This window comes from Gymnogyps californianus, unplaced genomic scaffold, assembly GCF_018139145.2.
Source record: "Gymnogyps californianus isolate 813 unplaced genomic scaffold, ASM1813914v2 HiC_scaffold_34, whole genome shotgun sequence".
NCBI classification, from domain to species: Eukaryota; Metazoa; Chordata; class Aves; order Accipitriformes; family Cathartidae; genus Gymnogyps; species Gymnogyps californianus.
The window spans coordinates 1,326,546-1,335,085 of NW_026114224.1; the positions used below are offsets into that span (position 1 = coordinate 1,326,546).

Below are 8,540 nucleotides of genomic sequence, written 5' to 3' on the forward strand. Positions count from 1 at the left end.
GTTGCCTAGGGTGATGGGCCCCAACACGGCGTACACAGCTGCCAGCCCATGCTATTCCATGAGGAGGAAGAGTCAGCGTGATCGCTTTGATGCAGATCTCTCCAAGGTGAGCTCTGCTTCTCTGCCTTTTTGCAAGAGCAGCTGAAGCTCCTCTGCTCTCCTCATGGCAGAAAGGCTCCAAAGCCTGCGGAATCCTTTCTTAGCACATACTGGGCTGCAACAGGAGCAAAACCCAAGAGTGGACGTGTCTGCTGGCAGGGCCCCAGGCTTCTCCTGCCATGACAGCAGGAGAGAGGAGTCTCTGCCTACACCCCCATCCCTTGCTTTCTAACAGTGACAGTTTTGCAGAACGTTTGCTGGGCAGTGTGTACCTGCAAAGTGCTTGCTCTTACCTTGAAGCAGGCATAGTTTTGCAGGTAAACGGTTACCAGCTCCTGGAAGCATAATGTAATGATAAATAGTCATTACCTTGATTGTGTTAGCAAGTAGAATCAATCTTTGTCCACGGTTGATGCTTCCAATAAAGAGGAAGACAAATTCATCTTGGAAACATTCTATACGCCATTTGAATGTAAAGGGAGCGTGGAAAGAGATCATAGAGACAGTTTGATGGATGCTGCTTGTGGTACTGCAGTGTCACCTCTCGTAGACCATTTCAGTATAGCTTGTTAATTGTACTGTTGTATGCAGTGTCCTCTACGGTATGTCGCTCTCGGAAGCAGCAGCGTGTTGCCAGCTAATAAAGCCTGGTAGGCGTAAAGATCAGCAACTGGTGGTTTAAGATTTAAGATTCAGATTCAGAGACTTGAAAGTCTTTGGATGAGCAAATGAGTGAGAGCGCAATTACGAGAAGCAATTTAAGTCGTGTGGTATGTGGAGATGAGAGAGATGGCAAATTCCTGTGGCTCTTACTGTTAAACTAGTAGGTAGTGCTGTGCTGTGATTGACAGTAATAGAATCAAAGCTGTGTTTGAGTTTCAAGTGTAGTTCTTCACAGTGCAGAAGAGAGACTAGGTATTTTTACTTTTGTTGCTGGCTTTATAAAAAGAGTACAGCTGTTGTGAGCAGCTGTGAACAAAAGCTGGTTTTGAAAGACATCTCTGAAGAGGTGCTGGAAGCTTTTGTTGTTGGCGTCATCTTACAGTGATTTAGACTGGGCTGGTGTTTCTGAGATGGATTCCCCCTGAAGCAGGCAGTCCAATGTATCTGTGGTGGTGAAGACACAGGTAACGTGGAAGCCCAGCTTTTGTGCTTTGCCTCTACCAGCTTTGCCTCTAAAGAGACAGACTTCCTAAGGGCGGGGTAGGACCTAGAAGCCTTGCTAACTGTCATCTGTCAGTGGCTAAAATTGGTACTTAAAGCAGTTTAAAATAGGTCTTTACCATGCAAACAATTTTTAAAGCTCCCCTGCAACCATGCCGCTGCCTCTGGACTGTGACTTTCCTGCCTTACGTGCAGCTGGCTGCAGGATGTGCAGGCTGTGTGGGATGTGGCAAAACCTATGTTGAAACATAGCTTGCAGTGCTGTGTTCAGAAGGAGTACTGGCTTCGGAAGAGCAACCATCAGTTTAATCATGTTCCCTGCTCTGACGCAGATTTTGTCTGTGCAAACAGAGAAGAGCAGGTTTTTTCTTTTTCTGAAAAAGTTCAAGATCACTCTTTCAAAATAAACAGCACCATGGGAAGTGGATGCATGCCGGTCAATGAAATGTGAAATGATTTGATGTGTAAGCCACATGTGAAACTATTTTCTGCAAGTCTGAAGCTCAGGGTTCCTCAACGAGACCCTTCCTCATAGCTATGTCAGCACAGCTGGATGCAAATTCAGGGTCAAATTCAGCCTTTCCAAGCCCTGGTTTCAGTTTTCACAACCTCAGAAAAGCCGGTAGAGGAATGCACTCTCCAAGTGGCAGAACGTACCTTTCTTTATAGAGCTGTATTTTTAACAGCCTAATGCTTCTTTTTTGTGTTTCTCTCTTGTGTTTCTGAATTAGTTTTAGAATCGAAAAGATCTGCTTAAGGTTGGAATCTGATTTGATGTTCATCGAGCAGGAATGAAAAAGGATGATTAAAAGGTTCAATTCTGAATAGAAGATAAGCTCAACCTGCCTGTGAGGGGTGGGTGAATCTCCTATTGTGTACTAATAGTAGTTCAGGCTCCCGAAGTGCTTTTCCTGCTAACCTTAGAGAGCTGTGAAAACAGCACCGGGAGATAAATCCGCTGACGTGCTTCTAGTTTCCCTGTAAAATCACTTCTGGGGTAGGAAATGGGGCTGGCGAGTACTGCCCCTGCCACCAGGCAGCCCTGTTAGTGTGAGAAGGCCCTACAAGGGTGTAAAGTATGCGTTAGAGCTGCCTGCATTCATTGCGGGTTGGTAGCTGGAGGAACGGGTGGATTTGTGAGCTGACTTAGGGCCAGAGGTAGGGAACAGAGCACGGGGGCTGAATCAGTGGGGTCTTCCCTGTGCCTGATTGATTTGCCACGGATGGGACGGTGGGAAGGCTGTCGAACACAGGCGTCGTGGCTGCTGCTGAAGGGTCTGCAGGCCTTCCGATGCAAAGGCAGCTGCTGTAGGCCAGGTACTGCTCTCCTCTGAGCCTTTGGAGAGCTAAGCTGGATGTCGGCGATCCTGATAGCCCGGGGCATAGGGAGGTGCTCTTCCCCTAGGGAAGAAGCCTAGGGAGATCAGAGAGCCCCCACGTTGGTTTTGTAAATCCAACAAAGCGTCACTGTGTTGTGTTGCTGGACTTGGTTTTACTACCGGGCCATGAGCTACTGGTTGCTGCTGCTGCTTGCCTAGAGTGATTTTGTCCATCTTGGCAGAGATCCGAGCTCCGCTTTCTTGATGCTGCTCAGGTGCTTCCTAGGAGCCAGCCCAGCCCAGGCAGAGCAGATGAAGGGGGAAACGGTGTGTGGCAGGTCACGCAGCTGTAAGCTTCGGAGTGCCTGCGAGCTTCCTGATCCACCCTACCCTAGCTGCCATCCTAGAGCAGAGTCTGTTCTACATCAGAGCCCAAAGCAAGTGGCACAGCGGATCCTGCTGCTGACCACCCACGTGTCTTTGCTGTAGGTTACTGCTTCACAGGAGATGGTGCTTACAGGACCAAGAAAGGCTATTACCAGATGACGGGACGCACGGATGACGTCATTAACGTCAGCGGGCACAGGCTCGGGACGGCAGAGATAGAAGATGCAAGGGTAAGTTCCAAGCAGGTCGATGTCCCTTGACAGGGCATGTCTGTGGGGCAGGGTGGCCCTTTGAAAGAAGCTTTATGAATTTAGACAAGCGCAGGCTCTGTTGCCTTTGAACCCCTGCCCCTGCATACACACAGCTTGATGCATGATGCATAATGACTAGCAAATGTGCAAAAGGAAACAGACCCTTATGAAGGAGACGACGAATGGGCAAGCGAGAGAGGCGTCACTTCGTGGGCAGTCCCTGCAGTCGAACTGTCAGAGCTGTGTTTCCTCTCCGGGACGTTGTACTGTTGCAGTTGTAATTTTGGATGCTGGTGGAGTCTCCATAAGGGATTGTCTCTCCCGTTTGCTCCTTCCCCTCCCTTCTGCTAACACCTAACCTCTTCTTCCCAAATCTGCGGTTCTTGCTCATCTGAACTAGCTGAGTATGCCTAAGAATTCGGCAGTGTTAAACATGAAGCGACCTTGATTCATGTGAGCTGCAAAGCTAGCCTGTCATTTGGAGAGAAAATAATATTAGCTCAGGGAATTGACAACAAAAAGTGCTCAGAGTATTTCTCTTCAAAGCTTGCCCTGAGTATTTATTTCTGTATTACGTGCCTTGCCTGCAAATGGCACTTAAATGTAACATTTGATAAACCTGAGCTGTGTTCGCATGGCACACCGGATCCTACTGTCTCCTCTGTGAGTAAATTTTTTGTCTGCGTGGGTTTCTGACCGTAGATACAGGATCCAGTTCCTGTCCCACTCTGCGCATGTGTGTACCTGTGTATATTGAAATGTATTAATCTGCTTGGATTGCTCTGCGATGTTTTCTTTCGTATTTTACTCTGATTTAAGATAGCATAATCCGGTCTTTGGTGTGGGATTCAGAGATGCAATTTCTTTTAGTCTGTACAGCCAAATTGTCTCCTTACTGCAGAAGACTGTTAAACTCTGAAGTGTGCCAATAAATCACTGTTGTGTAGCATAAGAATAAAAATATGCATTTGGCAAAACAACCCTTCCCCCCTTCTGGAAAGATGCGGAGGTCTGATGCTTTCTGCCTTCTGGTGTGCTTTGGGCACTTGTAAACAGCGGTCGAATGTGGACTGTGATGTTGACAGCTTCACTCTTGCTCTGCTGGCAACAGTTCCCTGTGGCACAGAGCAATGGAGGACTGGTTTTGCTTGTGATTTGGCCATGGCCCGTCACCGCTTGGGACCGCAGCCGTGCACGCACAAGAGCACAGACAAAGAAAGAGAAAGCAGGTTTCGAGCTGGTGCCAATTCAGCTTGGTGTGCAGTGGGCTTAGCAGTGTGTGTAAGAGTACTTATTGGTGTGTTTAAAAGCAGGGCCAGTCCAGTGAGTAACTGCTACTCCCAGAGACGTGGGCATGGCCGTGGCCACCAGCTGACGATGCAGTAGGAAGGCGGCATCGAGCTTTCCCGTTGTGCTTTCAGCAGGATCTGCCAAGGGGAAGGTGAGCTATGGCAAGGTGTTTTGTTCCTAGAGCAACTGGCGCCAACTCTACAGGGCTTTTTGCAGTTGTTATGCTCTGTGTCTTTTTGTTTCACTTTTTGTGAAGGCTGATCACCCTAAGGTCCTTGAGACAGCTGTGATTGGGTATGCACACAAGATCAAAGGAGAAGGTATGTGAAAAGCAGTGTTCTGACATGACACCTACGTACACTTCCCTTAATTTCTGAGCTAGGTTTTGTGTTCGGAGGTGCCTAGGGAACGGGAGGACAGTTATCCTTAGGTTGACTGGTGTTGCAGCCCCAAGAGGCAGACACAGCCGTGAAAATAACTGCATGTTCCTAAGCTGGGGGCAGGTATTCCTCCCTAAGCTGTTTTCGCACATAGTATTTATGTATGTGGTAGAGCTTCCTTAAAAAGGATTGTGCTCAGAGATGCCACAACCTTCAGTGTCACTGAGGGGCAGAGTGGCACTTTCCACTGCCCAGCCATTTTGCATTGACAATTAGCATCAACGCCAGATCCCAGAGCACTGGCTGTTTCTGTTGCGTAACTCTGAGAGCTGTTCAGCCTGACCCTGGGAACACTGATGAACTCCAGGCTCTGTTTCAAGCCTGCTCACCTTTCAGCAGCTCCCTTTGCACAAAGCTGCCCCTTAGCTGCCCCCCAAGGCCCGTCTGCATCCATTCCACTCTCTGCTTGGAGGCAGTGACCAGGCCGCTTCTTTGAGGGGCTCTGCTTTAGTCCCATGCTGGAAAGGTGGACACCAAGACACAGGTTACAGAGTACAACAGGAGCAGGCAAGGGTGGCTCAGTCAACTTGGAAGAGCCCAGGACATCCTCAGTGGATTGGAGCAGCTCCCAGAACTTGCAGGTTTGCAAGGAAGCACCTCTGTTTCCCTGTGTTTGGGGGTCTTTGCTTGCTTGTTTGTTAATGCTTTGGAGTTTTGTAGCCTGCTGGCCTGATCATGTAGCAAAATGTGAGACCTGCTAGCGTCTCTGTTCAGTGCCTGAGAACTCTTTACCAGGCTCAAGTTTATGCTAAAGGCTTTGAATCTGCTACTAAGTCCTTTGCAGGAAGCGTAGCCAAGACATTTCACATTCTTCTGGATATGAAGGCAGGCATGTAGTCTGCCAGCTATAATCAGGCAGAGAGAAACATCAGCAGACAGGAGTTATCCCTTGAGTAGGAGACCCTGTCGCTGGCGTGCAGTATTGTGTGCTTTATATTCCTGCCCTGTAAAGGGGAATATGAATGTCTGTTCCGGTAATGTGTTGAGATCTGTGTCATCATCAGTGCCTGAGTTTTCAAGTGTTACTAGCTTTCTAGTGCAATAGTGAACAGCTTATTCAGGACCTGATTCTCCAAAGAGCTGTGCGTCCTGCAGAACCCAGCCTGGACATACACAGCAATGAGTAAATGGGGAACAAAGTCCACTTAGATAAGAATAAAATTTGTAGCACAGGGAACTGATGCTAGTAACACTCCTTTCCTTGGACATAAACTAATGTGCTCAATGGTCTGGTATTTCCCAGGAGCCTCAAAGGAGCTGTGGCCATGAGATAGTGTGCCAGCTTAGGACAGTTCAGCCAAATTTCCTTGTGTTTTCCAGCAGGACCCGGGTTCTAATATAGGTGCATCTTTCCCTTCTCTGCAGGTGGTGAAACATCTTCCTAAAACCCGATCAGAGATCCTCATGAGAAGGCTGCTGAGGAAGGTAGTCACTGAACAATCAAACAACATGGGAGATGTCACCACACATGATGGTCCAAGTGTTGTCAAGGAGATATTGGATGCTTAGCAGAAATACATGGAGAAGAGTTCCTCTAGCAGATGGCTCTGGAATCTCTCTCCTCTGGAAATGCGGAAGGTCTCAAATAACCAGCCAAACGACATAGTTCTCTCTTGGTGTTTTTTAAAAATCTCTCTGTTCCCTGCTAGGGGAACAAGATTTTCCGCTCCACAGCGTATTTTGAGATGCACAGAGCTAGGAGCAATCTGCAGTTCTGCACAGTCAGTGAGCTCCCTTTCCTTCCTTTTAGGGCTGATGTAGAGCAGCCATTGGTGGTTTCCATTAGCTATGATGCAATTTAATACTAGCTGAAGCAAGATGCAGACGTTAATGTTTCTCATTGTAATGTTACTGTACAGGGAAATGTCTTTATACAATACCTCTGCTGTTTTAAAAGAAGCCCTGGAATACACTTCCCCAATTTTTCCTTCAGCTTGGGTATCCAAGTTCAAGTAGCTGTATTTCACTGCAACTGTGGTGCCTTTTCAGCAATGCTGGGTATTCTAGTAGTTGTTTCACATGTGTTATTAGGGAAATAAGAAGGACATTGCTAGTCTGCTAATTCTTTCTTGTGTTTACCTAGTCGTAAACACTTGTGTTTACCTCCTTCGGGTTTCCTCGTAAGGATTGTGCTGGGACTTGCCAGAGAGGGTGGGCTTGTGTCCCTTCATGTCCACCTAGGCAACCCAGCACTAGCACTTCCGGCCGCAAAACTGAGCTACAAAGCCTACCGCTGGGCTCCCTTCCATGTCCTCAGTGCATTGCCAGTTGCGTACAAGGGGTCTAGTCCCATGTGTTTTTATTCTGCTTTGAGAAACTGAGATCACCAACTGGGTTTGTGAAATAACTGTCCTCTTCCTTATCAGTGATGACAACTGGATCAGCTGTAGGAATGGACTTCACCACTTCCTTGGTCTTCAAGTTTTTTCTCTTTATAAACCACCTGTGCAAACACTGCGCTGCCCAGGAGAGGGTGAGAGAATGTGTGGATGATGCTAACGAGACCTGCAGTGAAATAAATGAGATTCCTCTTTCTTCTTCCAGAGGACTTGCTTGGAACATCTATTTGAAAAGGGAAGGTGTTAGCATTATGTTCAGCCTGAGTCCTTCATGAATGCTGCTGATCTCAAGTGGCTTAGTATTTCTCCTGTGTTCATAAACAAATGCTTCCTGGCTATTCTGCCTTGTTAACTTAGGTGAAGCGCATGTGAGAGAAGGAGGAATGTCTGGAGAATGAAACCAAGATGAATATGTATTTGTCTTCACTCAGAAACATCCAAAATGCTTTCTTGTTAGCCTGCTTGAATATGACACAGTAACAAAAGAACTGAAAGTCTGAATGGTGGGGCTGAGGTTTCCCAATGGTGTCCAGCTCTCTCCTGCAGAAGACTTTGTCCTGGTGCAGGAGACAACCCTGGCTAGTATCAGGAGGTGAGTATGACTTAGCTGAAATTATTGGTACTCTCTGTTTAGAGATTGTGTGAATAAATGAGTTGAATGACAAAAGAAATCCTACACTCTCTTCGTGCCTAGTTAGCAACGGCAAAGAAGGTGGCCTTCCTCAATACTTAATTTTTTTCTTTCACTGTAAACATCTGGACTGCATAATCTTTCCATCATGGGCTCCTTGAGCATAGTGAGTAAGCTGACTTTTTCTGGGGAGAGGAATGCGGCTCTGCTGCATTTCCCTGTACCAAAACAAGGAAAAAAATAAATTCTTTTTATTTTTGAAAGTGAATTCCTTTTGGGACTTTTATTTATTACTTAGACTGCTTGAGTTAAGATGTCCTAATCCTACTATCTGTAACTTTCAGGTATTATGTGTCTAGTCTAATGAAAGGTGGAGCAGATATGTTTGTTGAGAATATGCCTGGTCTTCCAGATAATATCAGGTTAAGCAGCTCTGGAGGACATTGGGTAGCTATGTTAGCTGTCCGGCCCAATCCTGGATTTTCTTTGTTGGACTTCTTGTCTGAACAACCATGGATTAAAAGGATGATATTTAAGGCAAAAAAAAAAAAAAAAACAACCATTTAAAAAATCACCTTTAGTATAGGAATGGAAGTGATAAATACTCGTTTACTTGTTTG

General features: G+C 46.7%; 1 long non-coding RNA gene across 1 annotated transcript; it reads left to right on the forward strand.

The window, feature by feature from the left end:
* Positions 1 to 4,430: 4,430 nt before the first annotated feature.
* On the forward strand, positions 4,431 to 8,188 carry LOC127028531 (uncharacterized). Its single transcript, XR_007768013.1, has 3 exons — positions 4,431 to 4,661; positions 6,316 to 6,675; positions 7,317 to 8,188. It is a non-coding gene; the product is annotated as an uncharacterized LOC127028531 (long non-coding RNA).
* The last annotated feature ends 352 nt before the right edge of the window (positions 8,189 to 8,540 follow it).